Source organism: Stegodyphus dumicola, chromosome 2 (genome assembly GCF_044657685.1).
Source record: "Stegodyphus dumicola isolate Sdum_Otavi_A_Nest chromosome 2, ASM4465768v1".
Classification (NCBI taxonomy): domain Eukaryota; kingdom Metazoa; phylum Arthropoda; class Arachnida; order Araneae; family Eresidae; genus Stegodyphus; species Stegodyphus dumicola.
The window spans coordinates 289887132-289902702 of record NC_140769.1 but is presented as its reverse complement, the minus strand read 5'-3'; the positions used below and the strand labels follow the sequence as shown (position 1 = coordinate 289902702).

Sequence of the window (15571 nt, the reverse complement as noted above, 5' to 3'; positions counted from 1 at the left end):
TTCAAGGCTAATAATATTTAAATTTTCTTTCTTAGCTTTGGAAGACTTTGTAGTTGGGCACATATTTTCAACATTTCTAAATTCTTACACTATAAATCTCGCAGGGTGGGATTTGGAGGGTGACAGCCATGGAGGTAGGAAAGGGAGGAGGGGCCATTCCGCGCTAGAAGTGAAGCACTGCTTTGAAGCTTGGGTCACCAGACGGGGTGTTCTTTGTTTACATTCAGAAGCTCGTTTGACAAGATTCTGATAGTATTTCGACACACGACAGTTCCATAGAAATCGAAAAAGGGACACTCTCGCATGAAAGAAACATTCATAGTGTGATGGATAATAGCAATTTGTATAGTTTACTGACATTTACGCAAAAATCACATCTTGGTTATTTTTCGATAACTAACAACAGCGATTTTGATTATGAATTTGTTTTATAAAATTCTAAGCAGTTGCACTACAAAAATATAGATTTTAAGAAAATTGCTAAAAGAGATCTGCCAAAATTTATTTTCTAGAAGATTTGAAAAGTTTGAAACTTGATGACTAAATGTAAATATAAAATTATGTATGTTAAAATATTTGTAATAAGGCACATAGGTCAGATTAAGTTTTTATTAAATAGAGTAACACATGCAAGGGCTATCTGCCTAAAGAGAGAGATGCCATCGTGGAGGAATTTTGAAGAAAAACTGACCTCTGAGTGGGTATTAAAAATAATACTTATAATTTTCATTCAAATTATATTCATATGTATTTTTTATGTAAAACTTTCGGGTGTATGCTAAATTAGTGTAAATTACTTTACACGAAAAATATAGTGAATGCACAGAAATTAAAGATTTGCACATGCCGGAAATGATAAATAGGAAATATGTATGGGTATTTATGCATGTGCTTGCAAAAAGCATGTATCTGCCTTTGACAAAATACTTAAATATTCATTTAATTATTTATAAATGTATTTGAAATGAAGAATTTATTCACTTATAAACAACTGTGAAAGTACTGTGAAGAAATTTAATGATTAAATGTATCTAATTTATAATGATTATAAATGTTATCTAAATATATAATAACCTTAATATTGAATTGTAAACATAAATTGAAATCCTGTTGACAAATACGTTATAAAACTATTTAAGCAAGAATTGTTCGTATTGGAAAGCAATCTGTTAAAAGGTATTGTAAAGCAAATGCTATGAGATGCGCACTTAAGAACGTAATAAAGAGTTTTGGAATATGTATTGTTGAAAGAAAGGGTAAAAAAAAAAAAAAAAAAAAAAAAAAAAAAAAAAAAAAAAAATCTGATAAGTATAATTAAAAGAATTATTCCCTTTACATTTTATAATAACTCAGTTACAAGTTTTAAATAATACTTAAAAAAAACACTTATTTTATTCCCTTTCAGAAATGTTCAGAGAAAGTCAAATACTATTTAATACCTATTTAATTTTCGCTAATTCCTAATAATTCTCTAATTTAAAATGAACCGAATAGAGCATTAATTATAAAATGACTTACATTTTTCGATTTAAAAGAAGCCAAAAAATAATGTCATATTTAAGAAAGTATTTTAAGAAGAAGCTCTATAAATAATGCATAATTTTAATATTAATAATACAATAAACTTTGATCTTAATTTTTGTACCTTAACCGTTTAAAATCGAATTACCTTAATTTTTTTTAATGTAATTAACGAAAACTTGTGAAAATATTTCATTCAAATTAAACCATTCTGAGAAAACTGTCCTGTGAAAAGTATAGCATTTAATTCCGTTCAGAATGAAATGTTGTTTAAAAATATGTTGTTTTCACATACTTAGGACTCTGAAGTGTTGTAGAAAAAGAAAATATATACATTTATATGTATATTTGCGACGTAATTACAAAATATTTACACCCGAACGCGTCAAATCCCATAGAACTCAATGGTAAATGACCCAATGTTTTGGTCACCACGTAGGGATCGCCGGTGCTTCAGAGCAGGGTACGGAGAAACTTGTTTAGGGCGACTCCATCTTACTTCCTACCTCCATGGTGACAGCAGTTTTCGCTCCGTTTCGTGTCAAACAACGCAAATTTACTGTCTTGGTAGCAGAACATGTTTCCCACTTGCAATAATAACCTTGGGGAAGGGAGTGAATTGAAGGAGCAGGACGACCTCCTGTCTTGTCATTGTCCACCCAGACTGACCAAACAAGTTTGCTAAGCCAAAGAACGTTCTTTGGCTAAGCGCCATTTCAAGCGAGGACAGTCGTAACAATGGATACAGCTCCTTTGCCAAAAGTAAGTTCGCTTTTAAAATATATATACAATTATTTCTTAATATAAATATCTTAATTATTATAAATTATAGTTAGTTTATGTGTCAAAATTTAAGTATGTAATAAAAAGTAGTTTTAGTTTGCTCTTTTTTTTTAGGTGTCTGTAAATTTGCTTTAAGAGTGTAATGCTGTAACGTAGTTTTATTTATTACGTAATGCTAACACAATGAAAGCTGTACGTATGGATGGTACTTTTTGTAAATAATTCTTAACATTATTTTTATTTTTGAACAATTTACACAAAGCTATCGAATTTAATTATTTAAATTTAGTTTTGCATGCATTCCTATTTTAAATAGGAAGAACAGCGGTGGAAAAAAAAAAATGCATACTAAAGTTTTGATTTTTTTTAATAACACAAGTGTGTAAATTATTTGGTAGTATTGGAAGAAATAAAAACCGTATACTTTACTGAATTTCCTATTAAAGTCATATCGTTTTCAGCTTCTAGTAGTTTTTAATAGATTTTTAACTTTCATTTTTTATAAATTCTGCTTATAGTTTGTGACAATAAAATTCACTTACTGTTGCAAAGCTGAATTTTTCCAAAATATAAATACTAGCACTACCTGGGTCATATCAACATTCTAAAACTTATATTTTTGCAAATATGTTGTTATTCTCGAGAGTGTAGGTGTAGCTAAGGCCTCTTGAACATTCAGAAGTCCGGGAGGCCAATAAAGCTGCTAAGACGGCTTTCCGTTTACGATTTTAAAAAAATCTTGCATTCTTTAAAAAAGACTGAAAGCTTCAGATTTTAAATTACGTCCAAAGGGGCGTTTTTTTAACATTTTGTGTGTTACCTTTATTTATAAAATATCATGTTCTTCGCAGTTAAACCATAAAAACATTCAACAGCAATATCGCAAAATAATTTTAAAATGAACATATCTTTAGAATTTCCAATACTCTCGCGAGCTGGAGATTTTTTTTTTTTTTTTTTTTTTTTTTTACTCGTACAGTCTTGCCATTGCTCGCTTTGAAATCGTTTACTTTGTTAATCAAAAATTCGTTGAAGTATTAGAAAATATTAAATAATAAAGCAAATAATAAAACCAATTTCAAATTCCAATTAGGGCTTCCACATGCCCATATTCTATGGAAGATTACCTTATTCAAATTTTGTTGGCTCTAGGTACCGTTGTTTTATTGCAATACGAGAAACATACATACATTCATGCAGATTCTTCATTATTTAATTTCTTTAAATATAATGTTTGGTGGCAGCAATTTGAAATGAAACATATCGGGAATATGCAAAATGCAAAATATATGCAAAATGCCAAAACGAAATTAACAGTCCTTCTGGGAGAATTGTCCCTTTGGACTAAAAAAAAAAACCTTGTCCATTCTGCATAGGTTCCATATTCCTAATACTTGTGCCACAGCAAATTGTCAAATTTATCTGCCCCTTGTCTTTCTTTTAAATTGTAGCACAATAAAATACTTTTTTTTTCAGGAGGCATTACATGATAGTTCAAAATTATCAGATTTTTATAACTGCAAGAAGTTCCCGAAGATGCTGTTAATGTCCTAAAAGGTAATTTTATTTTCTACTCTGTTTTAAATTAAAAACTATACCTAGTCCGGATTTTTGAAAATTCCAGATATTCAGTTGACTTTATATGCTATATACATGTATTTATTTTATGCTAAATATGTATTTACTGACAAATATACGTATATGCCAATATATAATATGTACATCAAATGTTTATTTCTTTTAATGCAAATAAGAAAATTAAAAAAACAGTATTTATTTTTAAAAAATGTAAGGCATGTTTTTTTCAGACTTAATTAAATAGTAAAATTCGTACATGTCTAAACATTTTTATTTCAACTGAAACAAAACGACTTTTTTATATGTAAGCCATAAAACCTAAATGTTTGATGCATTTTTATTTTATAATATGAAAATTAAGCAATATTGCCTTATATTTGTGGCAGCGCCTATCATATTTAAAAAATTAACTTATTTTATTAACAGATAATAGAATGCACAATTAAAAAACAGCTTCCCCTCCCTTCTATTGCGGGAGAAAACCTAATTCGACGGGTTATTTTTATTTATTTATTTCCCCTTCTAAGAAAACTTGTCAGGCATACTTTCAAAATTGTCGAAATATATACTAATTTAAACATGATAATTCTGAAATGATTCATAGATAAATTCATATACATCAAACTCAATAGTTAGAAAGTTAAACTAATGACATTTACTTATTACTTTTCAAGATTATTGCCTTTTCATTTCAATTAGTTATTATATCTTCTCCTAGTGATATTAAAATGAGTGAGAGGATCTGATGAAGTAATGTTCAAAATAATATAATTGTTTACATTAGCAAAAGCTATTGTTGTATCAAACAAGTCTTATAAACCTTTTCGGTACTTTTCCGTTATGCCGGCGCAAGCGATAAAGTCGCCAATAATGGTACAACCGATTCCAAACGGAATATTCTCGCTGGTAACCTTTTACGCCTCATTTTAGAAACAAGTCGCAGCTTTTTCTTATCAGATTGATTGTTTCTTTCAATACTGGCATATTACATAGGATTTTTATCAGATAGTACAGTTTTATGTCCAAGGCCATTTTCGGTAATTAAGTCAATTAGGATGCAATCACAGCGCTTACCCGAAGCCGAAAATATAGAAAAGGTAAAGTCAAGGCTTAAATTCATCCATTCTAATGAGAATGCATTAGCGAAGTAAAGCACTGCCGGCGAATTCAGTCATGCAATCTGCCTTAAAAAGTTGATGAGGACAATAAATATCATAAAATCACTTAGCAAAATACTAAAAGAGAAGTAAAACAGTACTTACAACCCTAATTAAAGCAAATATATTCAATTTAATCGCACATAAGCTCCAAACAGGTAAGGCTGCAACTGATCAGCAATTATGTTCAGAGAGCCCTCATTTTTCATGGTCTGTTCTATCAATTAAGGGTCTCAGAGCCGTCCCTAAGAACGTCCCCCAAAGCATAATACTCGCTACTACCACCCGCCTGTGTATGACCTGCTGTACAGGGAAGGGGGCAGCGAATGCACGCCTGGAAGACGGCATATCCTGACTAGAGCATCGACATGATAAATGAGAAATCGTGACAGGCAGCTGTCTTCCACTTATCCATTGTCTAATCTTGTTATTCCCGGTCCTATTGTAAGCGTAGTTGGCAATGACGCTTAATCAACAGACGAGTGGGACGTCTGTTGCGCCGTCCAGTAATATCCGCTGAACTGTGTCTTCCGACACACATGTACTTGAAATTATGTGGTATTAAAGTGTAAGCTGAGCCACTGCCTGGCGTCGAAAGCGAGAAAGTCTTAGAAGACCTTTTTTTTTATCCAACACATTGACGTCTACTGCTGGTTTCGCCTTCATTTATCAACTATGCATACGCACTAACAATGGCTCATCGTAAACAACCTACCAAGTCGTGCAGATTCGGAGATACTCGTTCCGAATCTTCGACAATCACAATATGCCCTCTGTCAAATTCGCTTAGAGCCCATTACTCGCAAGTAAGCGAGATATACCATTCAAATTCAAGCACCTGCGTCATCCAGAGAAGTTCATTGAAAAACGTGGGGATGGTCATAATGTTTTGGCTCGTCAATGTACTTATAGCTGAAAGCATCTCTTACCAAAAGTGCTACGATTAAAGTGGAAATAATTTGCGTTTAATCGCCAGAAAAGAATTTGAAAAGGCTTTAAGTGAGCTTAATCTGCTTTTCAAGGAGGTTAAAAAGCTCTTTCTCTCGTTTTACGACAGATAAAACAGGAAAATAAAACTCTCGCAAAATTACGAACATAGTATTGCAAAATTATGAAGCAATTTTGTAGATTCGTAATAAAACTTTTTCCATCTAACGCAACCGATACAATTTGTTAAAGAAGACATCAAATAATCTAAAATTGTTTCATCATACAGTGGCATAGATTACTTTTTATACACGTGCATTGCCCAACCGGAATTGTGATTTGCGACGCTGACTGCTGTTTCGAAGGCATGGATGTTTGTAAATGTATAGTGTCTGTGTGACATGGGACACTTTAAATATGTCTTTTAGAGAGGTTGCTGGTAGAAGGCTCTCAGACCCGTTCCTGCCCAATCGGAGGCAGAACTGAGCAAAGTCATAGTGTCACTTGTATTGTGTTAAAGGCTATTGCCAAAGGAATAGCCTTTAACACAATACAAGTGACACTATGACTTGCGCTCTTTGCCACGATGAATTTTGTCAGCTTGTTCTGATATTACTGCCAGAGAAGTGAGATAAGTCAGAATAACAGCAATAATAACAACAACATAGATGTGCTCAACCTGTATGAAAAATCAACAATAAATCGACGGTGAAAATCCAGTGGCGTAGCGAGGGGGCGGTGCAAGGGAATGTATGATGCCCCGGGCGCCGCTCGCAAGGGGGCGCCAAATGGTCTCCAAACAAGATTTTTCGGAAAATTTCAATTTTTATTTTGATAGATTTCTGGAAAATGTATTTAAAATTAATAATCACTGTAATACAATTAATTATTTATTTCCTTGTATTGCCTGATAAAATGTTTGCAGTACATCAACCAAATATCTCCGTATACAAAACATTCCTTCTGACCACTTTATTTCTCTAAAATAGAGATATATTTTTATATTTTTAAAGGAAATGCAGGTAAAGCTCCCGGTTTTTATTTTAAAACGATAACACGACCTTGTCCCGAATTTCTCAAACATATCCATTTTCCAGAAACCGATTCCATGGTCTGAAAATTACATTTTTGGAAACTCCTAACGCTTCCGCTACAAAGGATTGCGTTTCACTGTCCTTTAAACGACTGATGGCCTTCCTGGTTACCGATTCAACTAAGTCATCTTACTGAGACATCAAATATTCATTGCTACAAAGCATTCAACGCGTGTCAATTGTTTTTAATCTGCTACAACAAAAGGAATGCTGCAGGCCGCTCCTTACTCCTTATCTAAAACGCATAGTTTTCGACGTCACACACTAAATTTACATATTCCCAATTTTGTAAACATTATAATTTTCCTTTATAATCTCTTCTACTTCCTTTTCTGAAATAGATTGTTGATTTTATGGTTATTTCATACCGAACCACAATATTCCCTAATTGTTTTGAGCAGTGAATGTGACTGCAAAATGTTCTAAAACTCCATTACAGATCTATAGAGAAAATGTTTTTCTAAACCTAAGAGTTGCACTTCAAATATTCCTAACTATTTCATTATCAAATGCTAGCTATGAACGTTCGTTCAGCAAATTAAAATTAATTTTGACATATTTACAATCAACGATGGGACAAGATCCCCTAAGTCATCTGGCATTTTTGAATGTGGAAAGAGAAGAATTTGAAAGGATCGACTTTGATGAAGTAATTGATAAATTTGCTTCATCCAAGGCAAGAAAAATGTATACATAGTAATTAATTATATTAATGTATTATAACATTGTATTATTATTAAAAATATATCTACTTATCTATAATATAAAATTTTAATTGTTTAAAAACTGTACTTTTTTAAAAACAATTATAAAAATATGTAAAATAAATAATACTTTTTTAACTAATTCTACATCATCGTAAGTCTGATTTTTCCGCCGATACAGATACATTTCAGAATCCAATGCTAGTGTGGTTAGGTAGTGACTATTCTTAATATATTTTAGAGTATTTTATGGCAGATTCAGCATTTTATTATTATTTGCATTATTTTTATTACGAATATATTCTACAAATTATATTTCTATCAGTGTTTTTTTTGTGGGGGGGGGGGCGCCAAAAAGGTATTTTGCCCCGGGTGCCAGTTATGCTTGCTACGCCACTGTGAAAATCTTATTTATACTTCGAAACCAAGCCTGCTGAAAGCCTGCAGCACAAGTTTAGGCAGCATCCAATTCCATATTCTAGTGACCAGCATGATCCGTTATAAACTTTCTCGTCATCGTATGATCATAACTGGCATAACATTTCCGAAAAATGAAGTCCTACGAGAGCGTTTATCTTTTTACTGGGAGCAGGTAAACTTTCTTGCGGAGCTGATAAATTAGTTTTATCGCTGAAGTATTTCCTTCAGTTAATAAAAAATATGGAAGAAGTAAAAAATAGTAGCCATTATTTCGAATCATAAAGCTTTTTCTTTTCTAATTCCGAAACAAGTTCAAAAAAAGAACTAAACGTTTTTACTGCAGGTATTGATAATTTAATGCAGTTTAACCTTAAAATTAATTAAATTAACAAATCATTGACGCTTGTTTAGGACATTTCTGAATGGTATAAAACAAAAATTTAAAATCGAAATTACATTTTTAGCTTCATGATAACGCAGTTTCAGGGATTTTCCTTTTTGACCACGGAATGTGTAGTGGTGTCATCTACATTTAAATCTTGTAACTAATACTTCAAACATATTCCATACTTATATCTTCCATATTTATTATTTTAGTATTCCCTGTTGTTCAACTTACATTTTTTAAAGAAAAAGTAAAAATATAGTTTTTGAGCTTTATGCTTTAAAATAAAAAAATGCAAAATTATCTATTACCTTTTTTTACTTAGAATATTTTAAAATAGTTCTATCAATTGCCAAGTGATGTCGCCACTGTGGTGATATTGTGAATGTTACTGAGAGGAGAGAGGAATGATTTACTCGACGTATTTTACTCTTATTGGCTGGTTCAAAATATCTTAGGTTTCTCTCCTTTGAATGTTTAAATCTGGACTTCTTTTTAGATGAATATTTTAATAACGTAAATAAATAACTTTTGGTAACGTCAGAATCCTAAGATTAACCATAATAATAATTGAGACTAAAATCATATAAATCTTAAACGTTTTATAGAAGTTTTATATAATCTACAGGTCAGAGAGCAAGAACTAGTGATCCAAATGTTTTCGATGCTCCAAATCTTCAATTTTTCCCAAAAGTTCGATGACCAAATCTTTGATTTGCTGAACCGCAAAATCACTACATCGAAATACGCCATAGACAGAAACAGTTCATGGATGGGCATTAAGTCATTATATTACAGGATCCGCCCAACCGGGATAGCGGTTAGTGACTGACTGTCACGCCGAAGAATACAGTTTCGATTCCCGGATAAGGCGTGGATGTTTATAAATGTATAGTGTCTGTGTGGCATGGTGGTACTCGATCGAACTGCCAGCTTTCAGCGACTTTACCGCCGCAAGGGGGCATTAAGTGTGTAGGAGAAATAAGATATGTATAATTTAAAAATAAAAGTACTAAAAAGGAAGAACGTTTAGACAAGAGAGCTACCATCACACTTCTGGCCGAGTGCCCACCTCGGGTTTTGCTGAAATGCTTTCTCGTGCTTTTCTCTTTTCTCAAAACATATCCACTGCCCAATAAATTAATGTTTTATCGAAATCTTTAAGGAGAGTATTGAAACAAATACGTGACTGAAATGTACGGGCCACATAAATTTCCTTCAGGGGCAGCATGCGACCCGCAGGCCACCAGTTTGAAACTATATACTATACAATAGCTAGATATTTATATTTGCAATTTGCATAAATTATACAAAGCAAAGTGGACTTATTTAATAATTAAAATATTTTGGAATTGGAGCTTGAAATAATAGACAATGTTTCGTTTTTTTTTTTTTTTTTTTTTTTTTTTTTTTTGGCTTATCTTCAGGCTGCGGACATAAACACTGCATAAAAATAAGCAGCAAGAAACAAGCTGCTAGAAGCAGAAGAAATGTCTAGCAGAAGCGCGACGAAATGTGAATGAAATGCGAGTAAAACATCGAAAGATTCCCAGTCAGCAGAAAAGAACAACGACGCTTTTTTTTTTTTTTTTTTTCCTCCTTGGAAGAAAAAATTAAATGCAGTGTGTATCTGTACACATGCTGCCCATAAAAAAAACTTTCTTTATATAAAATATGATGCGTAAATCTCTACATATTATAAAAGAAAGTGGTGTGTGTGTCTTTCGTTTGCGCTGCGCGTAAGCTAACAGACCCACGCTACGAAATTTGGTACATAGGTGCATCTAGACAAGAGCCAGTACACCTCGAAGCGATTTTTTAGAAATTCGAATTAGAATTTTTTTATTTTATGTTTTGTGACGAAATCACGTCATTTTGAGACATAATGGGCTATAGGAACCCAAGATTTTACTCTACACACTCCATTTTGACATCGTCATAAAACATAGGCATTTAGTTATTTTACGATTTTAAAATAAATTTCGTGTTTCAATAAATCGATTAAATTTGAATTTATTTAACAAAGGGAGCTTAACACCTTTTCAACGGGATTTTTTAAAAAAATGTTTATTTTGAAAAATGTACAGTTTTCTTTGATTTTTGGACACGTTAAACTTTCATCCTGTTATATAATACATTTTTATTGATTTTTTTTTTTTTTTTTTTTTTTTTTTGATAAAGTTGTTCTGTACTGCGCGGAATTTTATGTTTTTTGAGTTGCTTTCATGTTATTTTTTGCTTATTTCATTGTTTGTAAGATATTGAGAAGTTTTGCGTGATTTTTTTTCTTCAACGGAAAGTTGCTTAATTTTTTTATTAGGATAATTAAAATTTGTATTAAGGGATATAGCTTATTTGATAGTAATTTTTTTCTCTTGAAAATGTAAGATAAAATATCATTAATTATACTTTGCTTTTCAGAATTTTTTGCATTCTTTTATGTTATTTACTGCTCATTTCACTGTTTTTAAGATATTAAAAAGTTTTGAGTGATTTTCTTAAGAAACAAAGTTCTTAACCTCCTTTATACCATTTGAGGGAAGTTGGTTAATTTATTTATTGGGATAATTAATATTTGTATTAAGGGATATTGCTTATTTCATTGTAATTTTGTTATACGTAATAACTTTTTTTAATGAAGTTGTCCTGCAGAGTAAAATTTTACGCAATTTTTAAATTTAATGTTTGGTGTTTCCTTCAGACATTTTTCCGGTACATTTAAAAGCCAGACGAAGGCTGGCTGCGAAGCTGCTAGTATATAAAAAAAAAACGAGTTTTGCAAAGCGTATATTTTTAAATATGAATGATGTGAAGACCAAGGAAAGAGGGCAAAAAGTAATTCAAATGGAATTAGAGCAGAATGGAGTCTGAAGAAGATAAAATATACTTTCTAGAGTAGTAATAAAAGTTATATTGTCCCAGAAATCACAGTACTCATGATGTTAGCGGCAGAGAGGTAAAGTCGCTGAAGATTCGCATTTCAGCCCGGGACTCGAAACCCGGCATAAGCGGTTTCGCCCCTATAAACTGAAGCAGTATTTTCACAGTTCACGAATTATTTCGTTTATGTTAGAGCACGCCAATTTCATTAAAGGGTATCAGCAACCCTTATACCGACAATATTAAATAATTGGCCATTTTCAATGTACCTTTTCTCAAAACCTGCTGTAGATACAGGCTTGAAATTTTTGGAGTAATTAAAGTATACTAATCTTATTATACTGAAATGAGCTTTTGAAACATTTTGAATTTTAGAGTAATTTACAAAATATTTTGTTAGGCATAGTAAAATTTAGCACTTTTCTCACACAAAACATTTTTAAATTTTTTTTTCTTAGTTTATCACAAAAAGCTCATTTTATTAAACATTAGGAATAAGCCATAAAAATTTTAGATACCTTTGAGCAGTAGTTCCTGAGAAAAGGTAAATCGAGTATAAAAAAAATCACGTTTGGAGAAAAACGCGTTTTTATGTAAAAATCCTCGTTTATCAAAGCATTCGATGACAAATTAAAACTCGATTTTCTACAGTTATAATTTTCATAGAGATTAAAGAATGGTATTTTTAGAAAAATAAAAGTGTAGAGAATTTGAAAATACAAAAATCCGCAGTCACCGTTTTTTGAAGATTTTTGGGTTCCAACACCCCTTAACATAAAGGAAGTATGCTTTTGAGGAAGGCTTTCTAAGGAACATGGCTCGTGCTAATGTAAAACGTGGAGAAAACCGGAAAAAAAAGCCACCTGTTCCACGGGGTTTGTTCCCAGATCTAACCAGTAATTTTCGCTGATTTTACTTTTCTTCGGCTGCACGATTCTTCCTAAAACGGGGAGATTTGGTTTGTTTTATGTGATAACGGCAAAGCCTCATTGGCTATATTGCTAAGGGGAGAGATGCCATAATGGAGCACTTTCTAAGAGATACTGGCTCGTTACATATTTGAAAAACCACGAATACGCCCATGCAGCCAGCTCGTTCGCGGGATTCGGACCTCGGACCGAACTCCAAGTGTGCAGCGACATTACCGCTCGGCCGCTGGTGGGCCTTTAAAACGGGGAGGAGATTCGAAGCACTAGTCCAATGGATTTTGCAATATCTGTGCTTCACCACAACTGTGTGTTTAAGCTCCCGTTCCCACCAATCTAAAATGGCAATACTAACAATTCGCAAATACATGACTTCTCCTTAATGAGATGTATTATGCCTCCTTAATGATATATATGTAATCCTTTCAACAGCATGTGAACAAGCATCTTCTTATGCAGTGTTAGTGAACGCTTGTGTGCCTCACGGTGCACTAATTGCTGGGGCACTGCCCAATAATTAGTGCTACAACATCGTCGTGCTTTTTTATTAGTGTTTTTTATCTATGTTCTTAGCGACGCTACAATAATCAACGCCTTAGCAATCTAACTGCACTCTTCTGCACACATGAGTATTCACGAACTCATCATTCATCATTCAAGATGTACCTGTATTTATGTACAACAGAACTGTCCTGTTAAATATTTGCATAAGTCGCCTGTAGTAACGGCAACCGCCGGCAATAAAAGGAGGTGCTTTCCTTAGTGGCACCGCAGTTCCTTTTAGTTCGAGCCAGAATAGACCTGCCCGGGGCGGAAGCCAGGGGATGAGAGATTCCGGTTTCCGCCCTGTTCCGGTTCCCGTCTTGTTCCAGTCCTGTTCCGGTCCTGATCCAGTCCTATTCCAGTTCCAGCCTGGCCGTTTAAGTCCAAAACACGTAGAAGCGGATGTCTGAATTCAGCGGAATGGAGATATACGCCGAAAGGGCTAGATGGATTCTGTCTTTTAAGGGAAAGTGTTCTTCACCGTGCCGGCATAGCTGTTACTTTAAAGCACTTTGAAGTTTTCCACCCAGGATGTTAAGTTTTTGTTTGTGATGTTAAGTTTTCATCAGTGTTGAAGTTCCAGTTAAATAAACCTTATAAGTAAGTTTTAGACAAGGTTTTTGTGTTTTTCAGAAAATTTTAGATTCGAAGTCAGATATAGCACATAGGGTTATTATCGGAAAAATCAACATTTGGCATCAAGCGACAGGATATTATCTGCAAGGTAAGCGACTTTTTTATTTTTGAATTATGGAAGCTTTAAAATTAGCAAGAACTCAATATAGAAGACTATTCAGTAAAGCTTGTAATGAATTTGACAATGAAGAAACTAAATATAATCAGGAAGAAAAATTAATTAAAATAAAAGTTATTTCCGAGAAAGCTAAAATTTTGTTTGATACTGAAATGAAAATACGAGAATTAATGTTTAAAGAAATTACAGACGAGACTTTACTTATTAAGGAAATAGATGAATCTGAATTATATTTTGATAGGTGGAGACTTCTGGAAAGTAAAGTAAAAGATCTCACTTTTGGAACCCCGAATGTAACTTTAATTGATCCGTCCTTTGTTCAGAATAAAATGTTACATTATCCGAAGATTAAATTGCCTATCTTTGACGGCAACGTGAAGAAATGGCTAGGATTTTGGGGGCAATTCCAAAAGATTGATAAAGATCCTACATTAGATAATAATGATAAATTCGCTTATTTAGCACAGGCTATGGAGAATTCTCCTGCAGAGGAAATAGTTAAAAGCTTTCCGCCAACTGGCGATAGTTACAAGAGCGCAATCGAAGCATTGCAGACGCGTTTTGGTAACAAAGAATTACTAACGGAGATTTATATTCGTGATTTGCTAACCCTTGTTATTCAAAAACAAGGTACACATTCTTTGCGGGAACTATATGATGAACTCGAATCTAATCTAAGAGCCTTGGAGATATTGGGAATAAATAGAGGCAAATATTGCTGGGAGAGACTTAGGTTTTCGCGTAAAGGATCAGAAAGTTTAACCGGCGAAAACGCCGAGTTAAGAGAAAGGGAATCTGACCTTGAGCGCCTTTTATGTTTCTTGCGCGGTGAAGTTGAAAGTGAGGAAAGAATTTCTTTAGCAGCTAAATCTTTCAATGTTTTCGATCGATTGGCTCACGGTAATAAGAAAGGGAATTCGGGTTTAAAGATAAGAGAACCTCGCTTAAAACCTACGGCAGCTGAACTGTTTACTTCTTCTAATGAAGCTAGAAAAGGCTGCATATTTTGTTCCAGTATAAATCATGGTTCTGCGGAATGTTTTCAGGCGCGTAACTTATCGTTGTCAGAAAGAGAAGTTTTGGTCCAAAGGACACGCTCTTGTTATCTGTGTCTGAAATCTGGACATTCTGTCAGGAGGTGTAGATTAAAAACAGTTTGTTTTACATGCGGCAAAAGGCATCATATTTTTCTATGTAAGGGCCATTCACAAATGAGTGAGACAAGGCAACGGAACAGCCTCCAAATCAGGCTGAAACACTCGCCAACATTTCTTCAAGGTCTCCTAAGGTTTTGCTGCAAACAATAAGAGTAATAATTAAAGGAGATAAAAAAAAATCTCGTTCGGCTCGAGCTATAATTGATACTGGTTCTCAAAGGTCATATATTCTACAAAGCGCAGCTCAAGATATGGGTTACAGGTATACGGTAAAGGAATACCTTAGCCACGCATTATTTGGCGGTACAACGACCAGTTTGTGTGAACATAAAGTTTACAAAATTCATTTATCTAATATGTCTGGCTCGTACAGTTGTAATTTTGATGCGTTAAGTCAGCCTGTTATTTGTAATAGTATACCTTCTATTGGACAAGGAATATGGCTTAAAGAGCTTGCTGACTGTGGAATAAGTTTAACAGATCGTTTAGAAGGACCCATAGAAATTTTAATAGGAGCCGATGTTGCAGGACGATTATTAACGGGGAATCGTAAACAAATTTCAAACGGTCTTGTAGCTATTGAAACAAAGTTAGGATGGACGGTTATGGGAAAAACCGGGGAGTTGAATAGTGAAGGTTCAACATTCTTAGTTACATCAATGTTGAATAAAGAGGCTTGTATTTCTGATTTATGGGCCCTCGACTCGCTTGGTATTACGGACCCATCCGAACAAAAGACTAA

The 15571-nt window shown here is 33.4% G+C and overlaps 2 protein-coding genes across 10 annotated transcripts in view; one reads left to right on the top strand and one right to left on the bottom strand.

Annotated features, from left to right (window-relative positions):
- LOC146999030 (transcription factor unc-3-like) overlaps positions 1–15571 on the bottom strand; it is a 95546-nt gene that overhangs the window by 44229 nt on the left and 35746 nt on the right. The window lies entirely within an intron of this gene.
- LOC146999028 (inositol polyphosphate-5-phosphatase A-like) overlaps positions 2230–15571 on the top strand; it is a 206397-nt gene continuing 193055 nt past the window's right edge. Inside the window, exons 1-2 of the mRNA XM_085812256.1 lie at positions 2230–2283; positions 3781–3861. The gene's annotated coding sequence lies outside the window, so the exon portion shown is untranslated. The remainder of the gene's footprint in view (positions 2284–3780; positions 3862–15571) is intronic.